The sequence below is a fragment of the Impatiens glandulifera genome, chromosome 1, assembly GCF_907164915.1.
Source record: "Impatiens glandulifera chromosome 1, dImpGla2.1, whole genome shotgun sequence".
In the NCBI taxonomy this organism is placed as follows: domain Eukaryota; kingdom Viridiplantae; phylum Streptophyta; class Magnoliopsida; order Ericales; family Balsaminaceae; genus Impatiens; species Impatiens glandulifera.
In genome coordinates this window covers 64,622,307-64,645,538 of record NC_061862.1, presented here as the reverse complement: position 1 = coordinate 64,645,538, position 23,232 = coordinate 64,622,307, and the positions used below count along the sequence as shown (strand labels likewise).

At 27.5% G+C, this 23,232-nt stretch overlaps 1 long non-coding RNA gene and 1 pseudogene across 1 annotated transcript; one reads left to right on the top strand and one right to left on the bottom strand.

Annotated features, from left to right (window-relative positions):
- LOC124930258 overlaps positions 1-23,232 on the bottom strand; it is a 49,717-nt pseudogene that overhangs the window by 4,363 nt on the left and 22,122 nt on the right.
- LOC124918735 lies at positions 5,606-5,967 on the top strand. The gene is made up of 3 exons (XR_007097510.1): positions 5,606-5,686; positions 5,756-5,800; positions 5,899-5,967. It is a non-coding gene; the product is annotated as an uncharacterized LOC124918735 (long non-coding RNA).

The window sequence follows — 23,232 nt, the reverse complement described above, 5'->3', positions numbered from 1 at the left end:
TCAATTAAAATTGTAAGTATTGATTTAGGATGATTAGTTGAAACAAATCTTATTATAATAAAAAAACTAATTTTGTAATTTCTTTTTTCAGATAATGATATAATGATATAAATAATTTTTGTGTTTCATCCTCAATTAAAATTGTAAGTATTGATTTAGGATGATTAGTTGATGAAGGGTCATGAATAGGAAAAATACTTTAATTATTAAATTAAATTAAATTAAATTAAATTAAATGTTACAAATGAATAAAAAGAATCTCAAATTGTTTCTTATAAAAGATGATTTATTATTCCTTTTCAAATAATTGTGACTTAATTTTATGAATGAAAAATTATTAATAAAATAATTTAAAAATACTTTTATTTTTCTAAATTTATATAACTCATTATCAAAACCATTTTAAATATATCATAGATGTGGTTTTTATAAATTTTTAATCAAAAACACTATTTAAATTAAGTTATATTTGAAAATTATAAATATATATATATAAATTAATTATTTAAAACTTAATGAAATTTAGTAAAAAAATTATAAAATTATAAATAGGACCTCATCAACGGTCAAATAAATTTGATGAAGAATCCATCATCCTCATGTATATTTTAAGAAAAAGGAATATTTTTCTTTTTAAAAGTTTATATTACATATATAGAAAAGAAAAAAAAAAACTCCACTCTTTTATGCTTTTCTCAATGTTTATATTTGTTTTTCACAATTATCTTCTTTCTTCTTCTTTATTCAATATAGGTCAGAAATATCAATCATAATTTTCTGATCAACACTAAATAATAACCTTTTTTAAACTATTCAGCATTTTTTATAAATATTTATTTTTATTATAGGCAGTTAATGAATATTTTATTTATAATTGATGTATATTAAATTATAACAGAATTTTATTAATTATAAATATTAAATTTATATTATTTTATAATTTTGATTTTATAATTAATTTTGATTAATAATCTATAAATTTTAATGATAATTATAAATAAAATATATTTAAAGAAAATTAATGTGATGTCCACAAATTTAAAAAGATAATAAAGATAATTTAATGTGATTAATTTAAATAAAGTGATCACAATAAAATAAATATTTATTTAAATTAAATAATTATATCAAATTAATCAACAAATTTAATGTTATATAGGCTTATTAAATAAAAAAGTGTTAGATTATATATATATAAAAGTTAAACAATATTATTTATAACTCTGAAGATAAATAAAAAAATGATAGTCTTAGTTATTTTAAGAGGAATGTAAAATAAAATAAATGTTATTCTTATTTTATTATAATTTATTTTTATCAATAACCTAATTTTTCATCCTCTTTTCCTTTAATGGAATCTCTATCACTATCGGTCTAGGAAGATGGTCATTTTCTAAAGCAAATTCTATGGGACAGATATGGGATAGTTTAGAGTAAATTTAATTAATTAAAATAATTAATAAAAAGTATTTGTGATAAGATTATGAATTATTTAAATAATTAAATAAGTTATTGAAATAATTTTTATCAAACAAAATTTAAATTAAAATATAATATAATAGAAAAATAAAAGATAATACATGGGATGTACCTGCCTCATACAGCAAATATTAAAATAATAGAAACTAATTTTTTAATTTAGTAAAATATTTTGTTTTAAAATTGTATTACACAGTAATTAAGATAAATTGTCATCTATTGAAAGTTGGATAAATATTTAGAACTTCAGTGCCACTGGATATTCTCGTTTAAATCAAAATATGAGTACTATTATTTTTTTGTTTTTTTAAATTGATAATTATTTGATGAAAATATATATTTTTTTAATTGGTTAAAATACTATATAGAAAGTCTTTTATATTTATATTTTAAATTAAAACTAAAATAAAATAGAACTATTTTAATTGATAATATGAGTAACTAGATATTAAAAAAATTAGAAATTATATAGTTGAATATTAAGTTTCTTTTATTTTGTTCATGAATTAAATATTAATGAAAGAGAATATAAATATTTAATATAACAACAAACAAAAATAAATGTACCTAGATAACATTTGAGAAATATCCAACTTAGGGATTGTTGATTCAGTTTTTTTTTATTAAATGTTTGGAGACACCTAAGGGTAGGCATATTTATTAATATTAAACTTATTTATAACTTAGGGTAGTTATAGAGAAAAAATAAATAAAGAAAATAAAAATGCTAGGTCTTGTTTGATTCAATTTAATAATGCTGATATATTCAAGAGTATTTGAGCAAACTACTGTAACTTAAACACTTAAGAAAACACACACCATTTATTAATAATTATGAAAACAAATTATAAGTAATTGAATTAAATATAAAAAAAAATGAATTATAAAATAAATTATGGACTATAATTTTAAAAGTAATTGAAATTAATTATAGATTTGAATATTAATTTAATGTAATTAACACTTTGAAGTGCACCCATTTATGTCATTTATAATTGTTTTTCATACAATATTTAATTGATTTTAAATTGTTTAAACATAATAAATTTAAATTTTGATCAATAATAATATTTTGATATATTTATACAAAGAAACGAAAGTTAATTAAAATAAAAATTAGTATGAGTTTGGATTAGTTTTTTTTTCTAAACGAACAAACTTTTTTTGTTTATGAAGATGCATGTTTGTGTAAAATAAAAAAAAGTGTTGGAACGCTATATAATATGTTTATCAAAAAATAAAACTCATCGCAAACCAAAATAAACAAGTTTTTTTCTGAATGGTTAAAGAGATAGAAATAATGATAGAATCTTTTATTTAGCAAATAATACTAATACTAAAATCTTATAACGAGAGTGTGAGAGAAAAAAATATAAATTAAAAAATTTTATTGATGAAAAGTGAATTTGTAAAATCATTTAAGTTAAACTATTAAAATATATTTTTATATTTTAAATTTAAATTTTATTGATAAAATAAATAATCTAATATTTGAAAAGAATAAAAGATAAAAGATAGGTCATGAATATGATAAATGTTTTTATATAAAAAATTCAAATAACTCAATATCAAATAATAAAATTCTCTTTAATCTTTGTAATTGTACTTATTTATCCCATTATTTCATTATTTTAGAAAAATAATTTCTAAGACAATCTATATTTTTTTTCTTGTATCTCTCAATCTCATAAATAGTCATTTCCAATGCAAATCCCTATTATATTAATGAATATTACATCTTTTTATAAACGGGAGAAACATAAATATATATAGGAATTTATGCTTATAATCTTTGATAGGATATGCAATTTATTCAATCTTAGTATTCATTGAAAAGATTAAATTCAAAAAATAATACACATATTATAATATAATTTTACAAATATTAAAAAAATTAAAATGGTTATACGTATTTTTATTCTTATTTTGTTGAAAAAAGTAAAACAATTTTATTAATCCATTTATTTTTGGGTAAAGATTGTAAAAAATGGTTAAACCTTATAATAAAAAACAAATATATTCAAGTTATGACATTATTTATAAATTAATATGGGTATTAAATAAATTTATCGTTAATAAATTAAATAAAATTCAAATAAAATGAATATTATAAATAATAACTAACATTTAAGGAATGAATAGATACAAATAATGGTAAAAATAATAAGTTGTCAATTTTGTTTAAAAAGTAGGATGACCTTAGGCCTTGTTCCCTTTAAGTTTTTTAAATAATTCATACAAAATTATTTTTTCTGTCAATCACTTTTCAACAATCATATCATTCATTTCATTAACAAAAATACTAAAATACCCTCTATTTTAAATTATTATTTTTATTTTATTTATATATATCAATACTCTTTAAGTCTTTTTACCAAAAATAATCATTATCTCTTTAAAATCATTAACAATCATTATTTTTCTTTTCCCTCTAGATTTTTTCAAAAAACCCCAATTCCGAACAAGACCTTAAGGTGTTGGAAGTATAATTGAAACATTTATAAAAAAAAAATTGGTTATTTAAAACAATGAGTTAATTATTTAAATATATTTTATTTAATATTTACAAAATAAATAATTATATGATTAATTTAAATGATGGATGATAAAACAAATAGATTTAAAAAAAATTATATCTAAAAAGCCCAGATCAATCATCTATATATTCATTTATTACATCTAACTAAATGAAAATATATGTAAATATTAAAAAAATTTAAAATAATATTAAAGTTTACAATTAAACATATTTAAATAATAGTCAAGAGTTTAATATAAGGAGAGGAAAATGATATATTTACTCTTTAAATCAAAACAAACAAGTCTTGACTTTCTGAATTGTCAAAGAAAATAAGGTAGACAAAATTGGAAATAATATTTTGCAAAAATAAAATAAAGTTTGTATTAATATTTGTTTACATGTAATTCCTGCAGGTAATCATTTTTATAATACTAGTATTAATAATTTAGATGTATTTGTTGTTTTTGTCATTATTGTTCTCACAATATAGCACAAAATAAAACAAATATTTTATATTATTCCTAAATTTTAATAAAAATAAAACCTAAAAATTTATATTTTTATTATAATATTAAAAAAACGTATTTTCAATTAATTATATTAAATATGTATGCAAAATTTTTAACTTAACAGTTAAATCATTAAAAGATGGTGGCATCGTGACTTATTTGAAAAGTGGCTATATAAAATTTAAATTAAAAATATATTTAGTATAATATAGTTATAGTTCAAATTATTATTTTATATTATTGTGAAAAAATTCAAATAAATCAATAGAATTATCATTGTACTAATTTTTTAAGCTAGTTAGGTTCAAGATTTTATAAATAATCATTGTATTATTTAAAAATTTTGATTAGGTTAATTTTGAGAAATATTTTATGTTTTATTTTTTTATTTTTTAAATGTTATTAATATATAATGAGATAAAATAATTTATTTTTTAAAATTAATATTTTTTATTTATTTGTATCATTACCTTAATTTTTTAACCTTAATTTATTTTAGATTTCTTAAAATTTTATTTTTAAAAAAATTAATTTTGTATTTTTCTTCTTTTCTGTGTGTGTTTCATATCAATTAAAATTATAAATATTGATTTATGATGACTAGTCGGTGAAATGTTATGAATAGGAGATATGCTTTATTTATAAAATTAAATGTTATAAATAAATAAAAAGAATATCAAATTATTTTCTTATAAAAGAGATTTATTATTCTTTTGAAATGATTGTGACTTAATTTTGTGATTGAAAAATTATTTATAAAATTATTTGATAAAATGCTGTTTCGTGACCCTTCTCGACAACATTGCAAATCTTGGCTTCGGTTTTTGAATCGAGATAATGGGAGACTCTTTCCGATCTCTTCGTTTAATAGTGTCTCGGCTTTCATATGGGTATTAATGTTATTGGATTAGGGTTAACTCCAATTGCAATGTCCTCCTCCTCTATTGGAATTTCAGACCCTTCTGTTTTCCTTGCATCCCTTGGTTTGTTACGGCTATCAACATGGGCTTACTCTGCTTCAAATGGTCCCAATCATTTCAAAGTCGGAACTTGGGTTAATCCGACAAGGAAAATCCATTGATGTTCTGGTTAATCGCGGAGAGCTTCCACCTTTGCCACTCCTTTTCTAGAAATACCCACTTGGGCTATCATATTTGCCAACATTACTAACAATTGGGTAAGCCTTGTCATTATCATTTTCAAATATGCGCTGATTATCTGATGAATCATGTTCATATTAATGCAGGGCTACTTTCTTCTTTTATCATGGATGCATGTTTACTTCAAAACTGTAAGTAAATCATATTGTCTCATATCTTGCTAATGAAGAATGATATGGAGTGTTTGTTAGGTATTTTATGTGAATCTAAAGCAAGCAGCTTGGTTTAGGGCTGTACTGTGGGCAGCAATAGCAGTTTCAAGATATGTGACAAGATTGTCGTCGGATTTCATAATAGGAGAAGGGTATTCATTAACGCTGGTGAGGAAAGTGATGCAGGTATATGTTATGTAAAGATTCCATATATAAATGCTGAGTTTGATTGATCATGTGATGAAAATCTTTTGTTTGTGAATTGTTATTAGTCGGTTGGATTCATTGGACCAGGGGAAGCTTTACTCTGTTTGAACTCTACAAAGACACCTACAATGGCTTCTGTTATAATCACGGTCACTCTGAGTTTGAGCGCTTTTATCCAAGCTGCTTTTCTACTTAACATGCAGGTAATTAACATAAATTGATCAAATTGTGTGCCTTATCTTAATTTGAATATGAATCTGAAACTGAAACATGACGATAATAAAAATATTGTTCCTCAATATGCAGGCTTACTCCATGGTATGATTTTGAGTTATTTTTGCTGGTATGATTGTGAATTTGTTAGTGTAATTGTGATAACGACGAAATTTGCAGGAATATCGAATTCTGCAGGAACAATGGCAGCAATGGTTAGCACGATAGGGACAGGATACTTCGTTCAATGGCTTGGATCTTTTCAAGCATTTTTTACACTCACAACTGTTAGGGAGGTTATAAAGGTTCTGAATTGGAACTTGAAAGATCCTGGTAAGTATGGTATTGACGGTGTCTTCTACAGATCATTTAGCTCCTCCGACGATCGCTCTACCACCAAGATTCACATATCCAGTGTAGAATTTAAGATTCTCGCTCCATGATCCTCGTTGTTCGAATGCCTTCTACAGATCTTTTAGCGCCTGACCGCTCGACAAAGTGCTTAAATCTCACTCACGTTCTATGATTTTGACTGACTTTACCTTAAGGTTTATCGTAGAAACATGGTTGACGATCGTTGACTCGTTGTGTACTGCTATTTGATACATGAACTTGTGCAATTATTCTTTATACGTTTTGTTATGTTGAGAATAGGAACCTTCATAATACAATTAGGATTGAGTTATGGAGCAGGCACTTTGTTGTGTTCAGGTGGATCAGTCCACTGTTACTGTTGAGGAACAATTTGGGAGATTTGATGACATACTTAATCCAGGGTGTCACTGTTTACCTTGGTTTTAGGTTGCCAATTAGCTGGAACTTTATCTCTTCGTCTATAGCAGATTGAGACATAAGGTGTAATGTTGTTATATTTTTGTATAATAATCTTTTGAAATTCGTTATTAAACGTTTCGATTGTGTTTGTTTCAGGATAGTGTTTTTGTGACGGTTGTTGCATTTATTCAGTATCGTGCTTTGGCAGACAAAGCTTCAAATGCTTTCTACAAGCTCAGTAATACTAAAGCACAAATTCAGGCTTATGCTTTTGATGGTAAGGCTCAAATAGGATGCTACATAACTGTTTGTACAAGTATCATGTTCCAAAATTATAGGTTAAGTTTGTATTTCATTTGGTATATATCTCCGTATCATGATTAGATTATTTGTTGAATCATGATCCAAATTTCATAAATTTGTGATATTTTTGGATTATCATATTTTGGTATACAAATTATATTTGGTAACATTTTGTTTCATTTGTATATATATATATATATATAGATTTTCTTTTATACTTTTTACTTGATCATGATAATGTGCATGTGAAACAAACACAACTGCTAAACTTAGGTTAGCTGTGAATGAAAAGGCAGAAACAGATAAAATAGTGCAAATAAAACGAGCTGAAGGAGAAAGCAGAATCGAAGGTACTTATCTGGACTTGGTATAGCTAAGAAGAGACAAGCCATCGTTGATGGTCTTAGAGACAGTGTGGCTGCATTATCATATGGAGCAGAAGGGTAGCAAGAGAAACAAAAAGAACTCAAGCACTCATAAAAGAAAAGAGATTTTCGGCTCTGTTAACAGTTTCATCGTAGAGGAGTCTGGATTTCCCCTTCTAAATTTGCCTCTCCAATGCAGTATTTACCCGTAAGCGAACTTTATAAACAAGCATGCTTGTCCATTTCATTTGAAAAGCAGTTGTAACCTCATGTTTAATGGAACAATCTCTATCATCAGTATGAGTTCTAAATTAGATTGGAAGCTATTAGTTTTTTGATTTAATAATAGGGACTCAGCTGCATCTATAAATAATAGTGATTCATCAACCTATGTTAGAGCCATCGATAACCACTTAACTAGGATCTCATCAAATATGAAATTATAATGTATTGAAACTAAAGGAATGCAAGTGGAATTATCAAATCCACAAAATGAAGGATATAAATTTGAATGAAGCCGCCTACCCGTTAACTAAAATGTATTTATCTAGACATAAATGTAGCCTATCACAGTTGACTAAACCTATTAATAAAATAAGTTAAATACATGACATAACAACAGAAAACAAATAACAAAAACACCTTTGGGATGATGATCCTGAATAATGTACTCCTCTACCACCTGATAATCCATGCTCTGAATAATATCACCATCCAACACCACCCCATATTCATGATCACCGACCGCCTCTGTCTCTGCCTCCATGATCACCGTCGATATCACTAGTAGGGACATTTCTCTCATCCTGACCGTGACTAGATCGGCCCTCGGTATCTGTAGCGTCGTGGATATCTATAATCTCATGAAGTTCGATACCTGAAACATTGTGGCCATGATCCTCGGGGGGAGTCCGATACTGGTATCGGACGGACACACAGTAATAAATGATCATATTGATAGCCACTATATCGGATAGCAATAGATAAAGATAATCGATGTGTAAGGAATCCTGTCCGGATAACCACTCCTTATAAGCTTTAAGAAGTCCCACGTTGACGCATAACGCATCGGCTTGACTCAAATAAACTAGTGAAATCGAATAGCTCCCCATTCTCTCCGGACAATCTTGATAAAAAAATTTAATCAGACTAATTATTCCGAGAGCATTAGCAATGCCGATAAGGACGAGCTGTGGTGTCAACCAAAACACAGATATCAGTGAAATCTCTACGGTCCCCCCAAGTGCCAATGCCGATGCACTCGACATACTCTCAACTGTTCCGGCGACCACCATGGATAGAAAAACAAATCCCACTCCAGCCCCAATCATTTGAAGGAGTGTGACACCCTTTCGAAACAGGTCAACCTACCAACCAATCGAATAACAACACAATCATATACCATGGCTGTCATAGAAGATATGATGAGAGGAGTGTTTGAGAGAATTATCATGAGAATTGTTAAGGAAATTCCGTGACAATTCATCCTCATCGCTTGAGGGACGAGGAAAATATTAATGAGCAATGATGGGACGAAGAAGAAAATGGTAGTGTGATGGAAAGGAGACATCTAAATAAGGATTTTGACTTCCTCTATTTCTTGAATTCTCTTTAACTTCCAAGGATTGGACGACGTTCCATCTGACCTTAATTCGTCGTCCTCTCGAATTATTGAAGCCTATATAGAAACCTGATAGAAATAATATAAATTATAATTAGTCAAATAATTAAATATAGTATTTAAGTTATCCATTTCATTTGAAAAGCAGTTGTAATCTCATGTTTAATGGAACAATCTCTTTCATCAGTATGAGTTCTAAACTGGATTAGAGACTATTAGTTTTATGATTTAATAATAGGGACTCGGCTGCATCTATAAATAATAGTGATTCAGCTGCATCTATAAATAATAGTGATTCATCAACCTATGTTAGAGCCATCGGTAACCACTTAACTAGGATCTCATCAAATATGAAATTATAATGTATTGAAACTAAAGGAATGCAAGTGGAATTATCAAATCCACAAAATGAAGGATATAAATTTGAATGAAGCCGCCTACCTGTTAACTAAAATGTATTTATCTAGACATAAATGTAGCCTACCACAGTTGAATAAACCTATTAATAAAATAAGTTAAATACATGACATAACAACATAAAACAAATAACAAAAACACCTTTGGGATGATGATCCTGAATAACATACTCCTCTATCACCTGATAATCTATGCTCTAAATCATATCACCATCCAACACCACCCCATATTCATGATCACCGACCGCCTCTGTCTCTGCCTCCATGATCACCGTCGATATCACTAGCAGGGACATTTCTCTCATCCTTACCGTGACTAGATCGTCCCTCGGTATCTGTAGCGTCGTGGATATCTATAATCTCATGAAGTTCGATACTTGAAACATTGTGGCCATGATCCCCGAGGGGAGTCCGATACTGATATCGGACGGACACACAATAATAAATGATCATATTGATAGCCGCTATAGCGGATAGCAATAGATAAAGATAATCGATGTGTAAGGAATCCTGTCCAGATAACCACTCCTTATAAGCTTTGAGAAGTCCCACGTTGACGCATAACGCAGCGGCTTGACTCAAATAAACTAGTGAAATCGAATGGCTCCCCATTCTCTCCGGACAATCTTGATAAAAAAAATTTTAATCAGACCAATTATTCCGAAAGCATTAGCAATTTCGATAAGGACGAGCTGTGGTGTCAGCCAAAATACTGTTAGAAATCTTGTCTTGAAAAATAACAGAAATATATATATAAACGATGTTACAAACAAATTAAATAAATACAATGTTACAAAGAACGAAATCACCAGATAAAATGTTGATTCGAGGCATGTGTTAGACACAATTCCCTTAAAACAGTTCCACCGTCTCCCCGTGTGCTAGAGCTTGTCACAGATGGCTGTCTCCCAGGGTACAACGAATCTAGTAGTGATTCAGCACCGGAATCACTACACAACGAGCTTGACAAAGTACCTGAACAATCACCGGGTTTCAACAGAAAATATCGAGCGAAGAACTCGAAGAAACACTCACAAGACAAGAAAAAGGCTTTTTGGAATTCTAGAGTGAGAAAGATGAAGGATGAAGTGTATGTAAAATGAATAATGAATGGGTATATATTGCTGAGAATTAAACCTGTAAATAAAACCATCCAAACGTTTATTAGCAATAAATATTGCTCATTCATTTGTTAATTAATCCATAACTAATTAACATCAGCCTATACGTTGATTTGCAGAAATGCAATGTTAGACATTCAATGCTAATGCTAGCTAATTGAAGAGTCCATACGTTAGCCAATAGGCCAATTAAAGCTAAATGTTTATCTTAACATTATGCTTTAATTTTCTAATTAGGCATTAAATATTAATTAAACAATTAATATTTAATTATAATTTGGATTAAATTCACCGTTAATTCACGTTTGAATTTGTGTGAATTTTATTTGATTTATTTATTTACAATCTTATTTCCATTCATTAATGGAATTAGCTTAATTCCAACAATCCCCCACATTAATGGAAATTGAAAGATTAACCCGGTGAAAGGTTCAACAGTTGAATTCTACATAGGATAGGTAGGTGTAACCCTTTGAACATTCCCTTGTGAAAGCATATAACTTTACTAGCTGATTAGTAGACTCGATGTCCTTGAACTATTCTGCCTTTTGTGTAAACGATTACACACTTTCACATAGAATTCTCCCCAATACATGTCAAGCTCTCATGGTTGTGTCCATTTTGGCCATGGAACACGCGTCTGGTTCTGTGAGAGGGTCTAGAATTGAGCCGTGCAATTCTTTCGAAGCGGCCCCACTTCTCCCTCACATAGGTGATCTCTTTGCTCACAAAGAATCATTAAAAGCGATATACTTATCCTCGTCAAAATATATATTGTTTCGTTATAGGATTAATCCTCAACAATAACTTTCCAAGTTAGTACAATTAGGTTGTCCCATTGAACCTAGTTCTTGGGATCTCCAGTCTGCATAGGTTGGGTTTTCCTTCATACCAACTTATAGTAGGCTGATGTCTCATAAGACTTCAAACTATCTCTCTATTCAATAATTTGATTAGTGGATCCACAATGTTATCTTTGACTTACATAGTCAAATTTGATAACTCCATTAGAGAGTATAGTCTAATGACATTATGTCTAAGACGTGTATGTCTAGACTTGTCATTGACTCTAAGTTTATCTAATTTCAAATTATTATTACAATAATTAGAAATTTCTGATAATCTTGGAATATCTTCTAATAAGAAGCATAGTCATTCGTACATGCTTACCATTTAAACATTTTATTTTTTTATGAAAATATTGTTTACTTGGCTAACTAGTAGACAAAATGTCTTTGAACTATTCTGCCTTCGTGTAAACGATTATATATTTTACATAAAAATATTTTATTTTTCGACATAAGTCAAAAATATAGATTATAACGTTTAATCTATCCATCATAAGTTTATTAGAAGATTTCCATACGTAGATTGCACTTCTAAGTGTAAACATATTCACTTTAAGACGTAAAGTCTTTCATTTAATAATATCAATATATCATTTGATAACAACGTGATATTTCGTTTAGTGCAATTCATATCCTTTATGGATTTAACCATTTTTATCGTAATTTTCAACGATAAAAATATCGTACAAAAGACACGTAATGAAATAATTTTCATTGTCTTCATGATATATATAATTGTCATATCCACTTTTTAATAAAGTATGATCAAATTTTCATATCATTATTATAAAATTTATTATAAGTCATATCAAGACTTTATAAACTTTCCTTTTCATTTATTTCATAAAATCTTTTTGAAGACATTGATTCTTCAAAAATTTTATGAAAGTAATGTCAAAATATGACACGATTCTTGATTTCAAAATCCTCAAATTTTAAATATCGATTTTAGCACCAACTCAGCAAATATAAACAAGACATTTTCTTGTTATTTTCTTTCTTTTTGTAAAATTGCGCAACTTTATCTTTTATAGAGAACATATTTCTCTAACAATAAATTATCTTTTTATTTATCATAATATACACAATTATTTTTGTGTTATAATCAATAAAAATATTTGCCCCCACATTCGTGTTGATACCCTTTTTTTTAAATCACACACTTATATGATTTAAATCAATGATTTTCAAATCAAGAAATTGTCACACAATTCTTTTACAAATTTCTTTTGTTATACTTATCATACAATGAATAAGATAAAGAATGATTTATATATGAATAAACATTCTAATCTCTTGTATAAAAAATTAAAATATTTAATCAAATAAAATATTTATTTCAACACTTAATTTCTATAAAAGAAATTAGAATATTTAATCAAATAAATATTCACCATATCACATGATTTCTACAAAAGAAATCATAATGTTTCAAACATCTTTGACCGAAGCCGCTTAAACATTTATTTTCGGTTGCACGTTTGCATCCCGCAATATTGGCACGTTTGCCATATTATTCTCAAATTAAACAAGACTTTCCTTGTAATTATTTGATTTCAAAATTATCAAATTAAGTAAGTCTTTACGATACAATTAAACAATGTATATCAAATATATTATATTATATCAAATTTAATATATCCATATATATGATATTATATATTATTATTTCTTTAATTTTAGTCACCACGACGACAAAACAACTATAATATATATAGTCAATAAATCAGATACATAATATGTCATATATATTCTTAAACAAATATATATACAACTTCGTTTATCATTAAAAATACCGTTTAAAAATTATATAATAATTAATTAGAATATTAATTATTACACTTAATTAGAATGTTGATCATTTATCTTTAATCGAATATAAAACTAAATAATTATAAAAATAAATATTCATGTCATCAATTATTCGTTTCTTAATTAATTAGATGACCTTTAACATTCTATAAGAAATCTTTGTCAATCAAAGAACACATGATTTGTGACAAATTTCAAAATTATCTATTAAAATTAAAATAGATAGAAAACAAATCTTAATTTATATATATATATATATATAAATTTCTAGATAATCATACTTATTATGAATAACATGAATCATCTTTATATTAGCTAATATGCATGATTTATAATAATAATCAATTAGCAATATGATCAAATAAAACATAACTACAAATGTACCTCATGTCTTAATCGAAGTAATTACATTATCGTGTTATGAACGATAATCCACGTGAAGCGGCAATGCTCAAAACAAATCTAGGTGGATCATTCTCACCGAGATAATTCTTGCGAAAATATTTCGACTTACATAATTGTCTCTTTCAATGCATGATTAGAATAAGTTCTAACACAAACAACTTATTTAATCTTAAGAAATTAAAATTTCTATACTCAATTTATTTCATAATTTCTACATAAGAAATTATAATGATTTCAACATTCATAATTAATGTCATTTAGACAAATCATGTTTTTTTTTTTTATAAGAAATCATTATGAACACATTAATCTCATAATTTTTACACAAGAAAATTATAATGATTTTCACATCAAGACTCAAGTCTGAATTTTATAAAGAAATCATTAACTACACCATTCATCTCCAACATCAATAGATAGAGTCATTTTAAGGAGTCAGATTTCTACCAAGAAATCATTGACTATCCATTCATCTCATAATTTCTACAAGAAATTGGAATGGTTTCAACATCAATACCTTTAACAAGTCTGATTTCTACAAGGAAATCATTGACTATCCCATTCATCTCATAATTTCTACACAAGAAATTTGAATGGTTTCAATATCAATGACGACTAAAGTCATTTTAGTTAGTCCGATTTATATAAAGAAATCATTGACTACCCCCATTCAACTCATAATTTCTACACAAGAAATTGGAATGGTTTTTAACATCAATGACCACTGTCATTTTAACAAATCTGATTTCTACAAAAGAAATCATCTCATCAGCTGGATTCGAACACATGACCTCTTTTCCTCCACGCATCATCACGTCTAAACTTTGAACCACTGCGCCAATGCACCCTTTCAATGTTATATTACTGTTTACGACCTTTTGTCTTCTTTTTAAAGAAACTTAACTCTGCCAAACAATGAATATATACACATTTAAAATCATAACTTATTATCATAATAAAATGTAATATATAAAACAATGTATAAATAAAGATATCATCTCTCTTTATTTATTAAATCATCCTACCATATTCTTATTAATTATATTGTTTAATTAAAAAGAAGGTATAGATTATAATTAATTATTTTAAAACTGAAACCATATGTTTCAATTATAATTAATTTTAACACCATAAATTTTATAAAAATTGAAAGCTAACATATTAGTTACTTTCTTATTTTCATTCATTATTATTAATAATTTTAATAACCAAACAAATCTTTAAATAAGACTAGAACAAATTAAATTATTGTGTTCTAATTTATTTTCTATATAACATTTGTATAATGAATATACAAATTAATGTTTCTTGAGAAAATTTACATATCAAAATATATTAGCTTATAAAACTAAGCTTTAACAGCATAAGAACATATGTGTTAATAATCAAACATATTTATATGCAATAAAGACTTATCTTTATTTGTTGATTCCTTGAGATGAATCTTTTCCATTTTTTTTCGAAATGAACATCATCTCTTCCGCAACACCGCGACTCGTATTTCTGAAACATCAAAGACAAAAAATATATTCGATGGTGCAAGCTCTTAAATAGCTTAGCACAAAGAACCTGTTTTAAGATTGTTAGAAATCTTGTCTTGAAAAATAACAGAAATATATATATAAACGATGTTACAAACAAATTAAATAAATACAATGTTACAAAGAACGAAATCACCAGATAAAATGTTGATTCGAGGCATGTGTTAGACACATTTCCCTTAAAACAGTTCCACCGTCTCCCCGTGTGCTAGAGTTTGTCACAGATGGCTGTCTCCCAGGGTACAACGAATCTAGTAGTGATTCAGCACCGGAATCACTACACAACGAGCTTGACAAAGTACCTGAACAATCACCGGGTTTCAACAGAAAATATCGAGCGAAGAACTCGAAGAAACACTCACAAGACAAGAAAAAGGCTTTTTGGAATTCTAGAGTGAGAAAGATGAAGGATGAAGTGTATGTAAAATGAATAATGAATGGGTATATATTGCTGAGAATTAAACCTGTAAATAAAACCATCCAAACGTTTATTAGCAATAAATATTGCTCATTCATTTGTTAATTAATCCATAACTAATTAACATCAGCCTATACGTTGATTTGCAGAAATGCAATGTTAGACATTCAATGCTAATGCTAGCTAATTGAAGAGTCCATACGTTAGCCAATAGGCCAATTAAAGCTAAATGTTTATCTTAACATTATGCTTTAATTTTCTAATTAGGCATTAAATATTAATTAAACAATTAATATTTAATTATAATTTGGATTAAATTCACCGTTAATTCACGTTTGAATTTGTGTGAATTTTATTTGATTTATTTATTTACAATCTTATTTCCATTCATTAATGGAATTAGCTTAATTCCAACAAATACAGATATCGGTGAAATCCCTACGGTCCCCCCAAGTGCCAATGCCGATGCACTCGACATACTCTCAACTGATCCGGCGACCACCATGGATAGAAAAACAAATCCCACTCCAGCCCCAATCATTTGAAGGCGTGTGACACCCTTTCGAAACAGGTCAACCTACCAACCAATCGAATAACAACGCAATCATATGCCATAGTTGTCATAGAAGATATGATGTGAGGAGTGTTTGAGATAATTATTATGAGAATTGTTAAGGAAATTTTGTAACAATTCATCCTCATTGCTTGAGGGACGAGGAAAATATTAATGAACAATGATGGGACGAAGAAGAAAATTGTAGTGAGAAGGAAAGGAGACATCTGAATCAGAATTTTGACTTCCTTTATTTCTTGAATTATCTTTAACTTCCAAGGATTGGTCGGCGTTCCATCTGACCTTAATTCGTCGTCCTCTCGAATTATTGAAGCCTGGTTAAGAAACCTGATAAAAATAATATAAATTATAATTAGTCAAATAATTAAATATAGTATTTAAGTTATCACATATTATTCATTTTGGTGCAAATCTTTTTGTTATATCATAAATAATGTTGTATATAATAAATAAATAAATACTTTTGTAAGTTGACATTATATATTTTTTTTACGTACCACAAGTAATTCGAAAGTTGCGGTGCCTTTGTATTTCCTTCCACGGGCGGCGGAGTATCATAGTGGTCCGTCGGAAACATTATTAGTTTCCGTTTTAGAGAGGCTGTCCATAATACTTGGACAAACCCCTTGAAGACACCACCTCTTTGTTTTGTATGCGGATAGTATTTTTCTCCCATTAAGAAAAATACTATAGATAAAAACATTAAGATGGTGGGTAGAATGAAACCCACTGTCAAACTACCACTGTTTTGTAGGTGTTAACTTCCAAGGATTGGACGGCGTTTCATCTGGCCTTAATTCGTCATCCTCTCGAATTATTGAAGCCTAGTTAAGAAACTTGATAGAAATAATATAAATTATAATTTGTCAAATAATTAAATATAGTATTTAAGTTATCACATATTATTGATTTTGGTGCAAATCTTTTTGTAATATCATAAATCATGTTGTATATAATAAATAAATAAATACTTTTGTATGTTAACATTATATATTTTTTTACGTACCACAAGTAATCCGAAAGTTGCGGTGCCTTTGTATTTCCTTCCACGGGCGGCGGAGTATCGTAGTGGCCCGTCGGAAACATTATTAGTTTCCGTTTTAGAGAGGCTGCCCATAATACTTGGACAAACCCCTTGAAGACACCACCTCTTTGTTTTGTATGCGGATAGTATTTTTCTCCCATTAAGAAAAATACTATAGATAAAAACATTAAGATGGTGGGTAGAATGAAACCCACTGTCAAACTACCACTGTTTTGTAGGTGTTAACTTCCAAGGATTAGACGGCGTTCCATCTGGCCTTAATTCGTCGTCCTCTCGAATTATTGAAGCCTAGTTAAGAAACCTGATAGAAATAATATAAATTATAATTAGTCAAATAATTAAATATAGTATTTAAGTTATCACATATTATTGATTTTGGTGCAAATCTTTTTGTAATATCATAAATCATGTTGTATATAATAAATAAATAAATACTTTTGTATGTTAACATTATATATTTTTTTACGTACCATAAGTAATCCGAAAGTTGCGGTGCCTTTGTATTTCCTTCCACGGGCGGCGGAGTATCGTAGTGGCCCGTCGGAAACATTATTAGTTTCCGTTTTAGAGAGACTGCCCATAATACTTGGACAAACCCCTTGAAGACACCACCTCTTTGTTTTGTATGCGGATATTATTTTTCTCCCATTAAGAAAAATACTATAGATAAAAACATTAAGATGGTGGGTAGAATGAAACACACTGTCAAACTACCACTGTTTTGTAGGTGTTAACTTCCAAGGATTGGACAGCGTTCCATCTGGCCTTAATTCGTCGTCCTCTCGAATTATTGAAGCCTGTTAAGAAACCTGATAGAAATAATATAAATTATAATTAGTCAAATAATTAAATATAGTATTTAAGTTATCACATATGATTGATTTTGGTGCAAATCTTTTTGTAATATCATAAATCATGTTGTATATAATAAATAAATAAATACTTTTGTAAGTTAACATTATATATTTTTTTACGTACCACAAGTAATCCGAAAGTTGCGGTGCCTTTGTATTTCCTTCCACGGGCGGCGGAGTATCGTAGTGGCCCGTCGGAAACATTATTAGTTTCCGTTTTAGAGAGGCTGCCCATAATACTTGGACAAACCCCTTGAAGACACCACCTCTTTGTTTTGTATGCGGATAGTATTTTTCTCCCATTAAAAAAAATACTATAGATAAAAATATTAAGATGGTGGGTAAAATGAAACTCATTGTCAAACTACCATTGTTTTGTAGGTGTACAATGGCAGTTGTTCCGATGGTCGATACAAGTGACCAAACAACAAAGTTCTAGTTAAAGTAGGCACTTATATTTCTTTTACCGTCACCGATTGTGCATTCGAACTGATCCAAACCAAACATGAGACAGCATGCCCTTATTCCGAAAGAACCAATGACAATCAACCCGAGTCCAAATTGAAGAACTCAGAGATGTAAAAGTGTAGGCCACTTGCATGAGTCTAGTCCGTTTCATCATTATGTACACCCTTGCATGGAAGAGGGTAGAGTTGGGGAACTGAGGTGGATAGAACCAGCAATATCATTCCCTGCGACAATTCAATATAATATATATATATAGTGTAAAACACAAAATTTAAACTAATTTTAATTATCAAATTAATGATATTTAGTTGCTAATTATTTTAAATATAATATAATGTAAAACAAATACGTGTATAAAAGACGTCGTCATTAATACGTGTGAAAATGCATGAAAATGTAATTAATTAGTTGTTGGAAAAAGAGTTAATTATATATAACTTATACGTATAGATACATTTATAATGATAAATAATATAATTAAACATGGAAATCTCCCAAGCTCTTAAAAAAAGACTTAATGATCATCATTTAAATTGTAGTCATGTTTATTTTATATATATATATATATATATATATATATATATATATATATATATATTATATGTTGATGATAAAATTAAATTAGAGCCATAATGAAAAGACTAGCTAGTTAGGGACAAGGTATCCATAAGATAAAGTATTGAAAACTATATAAAGTGTAATTTTCGATTAGATCATAACGAGGCATCTTTCTCTTTTTTAAAATTCTTATAATCTTAGTAGAGTGTGACTTAATTACCGATAGTGTAAAACAAGATCCAGATAGGATGGTTTGGAAACGGCCAAGAAAGGTATCGAAGATAATTGCGCTGACCACGGGAAGAAAGGTTGTGGTGATGCTGAAGATGTTGGCCCATCTAGTTACCATGTCCTCTTCTATTCTGTAGGTTCGAATTAAGAAAGACTCAAGGTTAATTCCCACGGACATGGTGGCTATTCTCTCAATCGTCTCAATACCTATAATTTAATTTAAACCGATTATATATAATATTTAATAATTAAATTGACAAGGAAGAAATATAATATATATAGATAGATATACCAATAATGAACAAAAACATGAATCCATATTCATAAGGCTCTTTTTCCGCAATGTTGACGGTCTCCATATCGGTCCTGCAATTGTAATTAATTATATATATTAACTTTTATATATATATATATATATGCATGTCGTGCAAATTTTTAATTACACGGTTAATTATTAATTAATTGTTAGACATATTTTCTAAAATAAAAATAACATGTGAACTATATTAAGATTGATTAATAATTAATTAATTGATATAATTAAATAAAATCTATCAATTTATTATTAATATTAAGTATTTATTTTAATTCAACTTTAAATATATATATATATATATATATATATATATATATATATATATATATATATATATATATATATATATATATATATATATATATATATATAAATATAAGATATTGAATTGGGGGAGAATTATTCCATTTGGCATCTTTTGCTTTCTGTGAGGAATGATGTTGAATTGGGGAGGTTGTTATCTGGTGTTACTATTGCTCATGATGGTGTTCTTCCAAATATTTATTAACCGGCCGGTTCTTTTGCCAAAGAATAATGAGAAGGTAGCTAGTGAAGGAAAATTTCCATGGAAGGCAACCAAATCAAATTACCGAAGAAATCAGCTTAGATTTGTATTTAATGGTTTATGTTTTTACTTTACTTATTATTAGTGTTTTTGTAGTAAGTTGAAGTAATTCACTTTTGTTTAAAAAATTTATATTTGATAGAAGGAGAAGGAGAAGGAGAAGGAGAAGGAGAAGGAGAAGGAGAAGGAGAAGGAGAAGGAGAAGGAGAAGGAGAAGGAGAAGGAGGAGGAGGGAGGAGGAGGAGGGAGGAGGAGGAGGGAGGAGAAGGAGGAGGAGGAAGAAGTAGGAGGAGAAGGAGGAGGAAGAAAGAGGAAGAGGAAGAAGGAAGAAGGAAGAGGAAGAAAAAGAGGAAGAAAAAGAGGAAGGAAGAGGAAGAAGAGAAAGAAGAAGAGGAGGAGAAGAAGGAGGAGGAAGAAGAAGGAGGAGGAAGAAGAGGAAGGAAGAGGAAGGAAGAGGAAGAAGAAGATGAAGAAGGAGGAGGATTTATTAATAATGTAATTAAGTTTTGATAATTCTAATATATAGTTTTAAAATAAAAACAAAACAACCAGGCATAACCTTCATTAATTGTGGTGGATTGATAGGTATGATGATTTCTTGTGCAAAATATCTCATAAGTTCGCACCTTCATTATTTCAATCTTCCAAATGTCTTAAATGATTCCACCTACTAAGAGGAAGAGAAGAAGGAGAAGAGGAAGAAGAGGAGGAGAAAGAGGAAAAGGAGAAAGAGAAATAGAATTAATTATATTAAAATATATAAAAAAAACATAAAATATAATAAAAATATAAAAAGCTAAAAAAACAAAAAACAAATATGAAACCATTTCCAAAATAATGCCTACAGAATAAAAGTTATACAATCAAGCGTATTTCATTGGTTTCTTTTTAATTGCATGTTTTGATATATATATATATATATATATATATTATTTGGTAGATGATTCAATGTTTACTTATATCCATAAAAAAAAATACGTATTACCAAAAACAAATTATTTAGTTAAAAATTAAAATCAATTAAACCCTAAATTAATGTCCAAATAAATTTGTGTAGCTTGATTTTAAAATTTATCATTAAATAATTCTTTTCTATTTAATTTTCAACTAATTTTTTTTTATCTAGTTTAATCATATATCTCATATATAATAAAATAAATTATTTTGATTTTTTAATACAATTTTTTCTATAAGCGAGTTTCATGGTAAAAAAATATATTAATTTTCAAATATTTAATATGTTTTAATAGTCAAAAACATTAAATGTCATGCTGATTTTTCTTGTGTAGTGTTATATGTTAAATGAGCAACATCTATTTTTATTAATTTTAACTTTCTTTTTATTTATGTACAATATTTGAATTTTGTAAACATTCATATCAGGGATTTTAAACATTCATATCATGGTATATATGAACTGCATAAATGGTTAATTTAGGGATTATAATTCAAATTTGATTTTTTGTTTTTCAATTAGGCCTGTTTGGTTTTAAGGGAATCAATAATAAAATGTTTTAATTATTTTGTTCGAGTCAAATAAAAGATTCGAAATTATAACTTCTATTTATAGTATTATAGAAGATATTAAAGATTTATTTAAGTTCAATATTAATGGATGAGATAAGATAAATATTGTGAATTCAACTGATAAATATTAAATTTCTTTTATTTTGTTTCTGGGTTAATATTAATGGAAGGGAAAAAATAAATATTTTATATTTACTGTGAATTCAACTAATAATGTTAATATAACAACAAACCAAAATAAATGGTGCTAGATCACAGCCAAGAAATATTCAACTTTTGTTTATTCAGTTTTTTTTTTTATATTTATAAGGTAGTTATAGAGATAGAGAACAAAAGGAAAAAAAATAAAATGCTAGGCTTTGTTTGCTTCAATTTAAATGCTGCAAACTACTGTAACTTTATTTGTAATTGCACCTTATTTAGGGACAATAAGCCAAATCAAATAAATACCTAAGAAAACACACATTTTATTAATAATTATGAAATAAATTATAAGTAATTAAATTAAATTAAAAAAGAAAATGAATTATAAAATAAATTATGGACTCTGATTTTAAAAGTAATTATAAATTTGAATATTAATTTAAAGTAGTTGTCAACTTTGATGTGCAATCCCCATTTATATCACTCTTATAAATGTTTATGAAGATGCATGTTTGTATAAAAAAAAGTGATGAAACACAATATAATATGTTTAAAAAAAATAAAACTCATCACTATCCAAACCAAAACAAACAGCCGTTTTAAAAAAAATAAAATGCATCACTGTCCAAACCAAAACAAACAGCCTCCTTTTTTAATTGTCAAAGAAATTAAGATATAAATAATAATCAAATTAATATTTTTTTTTAAAACGAATTTGTAAAATAATTTTAAGTTAAACTATTAAAATATATTAAAATATTTTAAATTAAAATTTTATTATAAAAGTTAAAGTTAAAACAATTTATTAATAAAATAATTAATCTAATATTTGAAAAGAAACAAAGATATGTCATGAATATGATAAATATATTTTTATAGAAAGAAACTCAAATAACCCAATATCAAATAATAAAATTATCTCTTTAATTTTCAAAATTGTACTCACTCATCCCATTACTTGTAATACAATCTATATTTCTTGCATTTCTTAGTCTCATCAATAGAGTCCTTTCCAATGTAAACCTTATTTTATTAATGAATCTTACACTTTATAAATGAGAGAAACATAAATATATACTGCAATT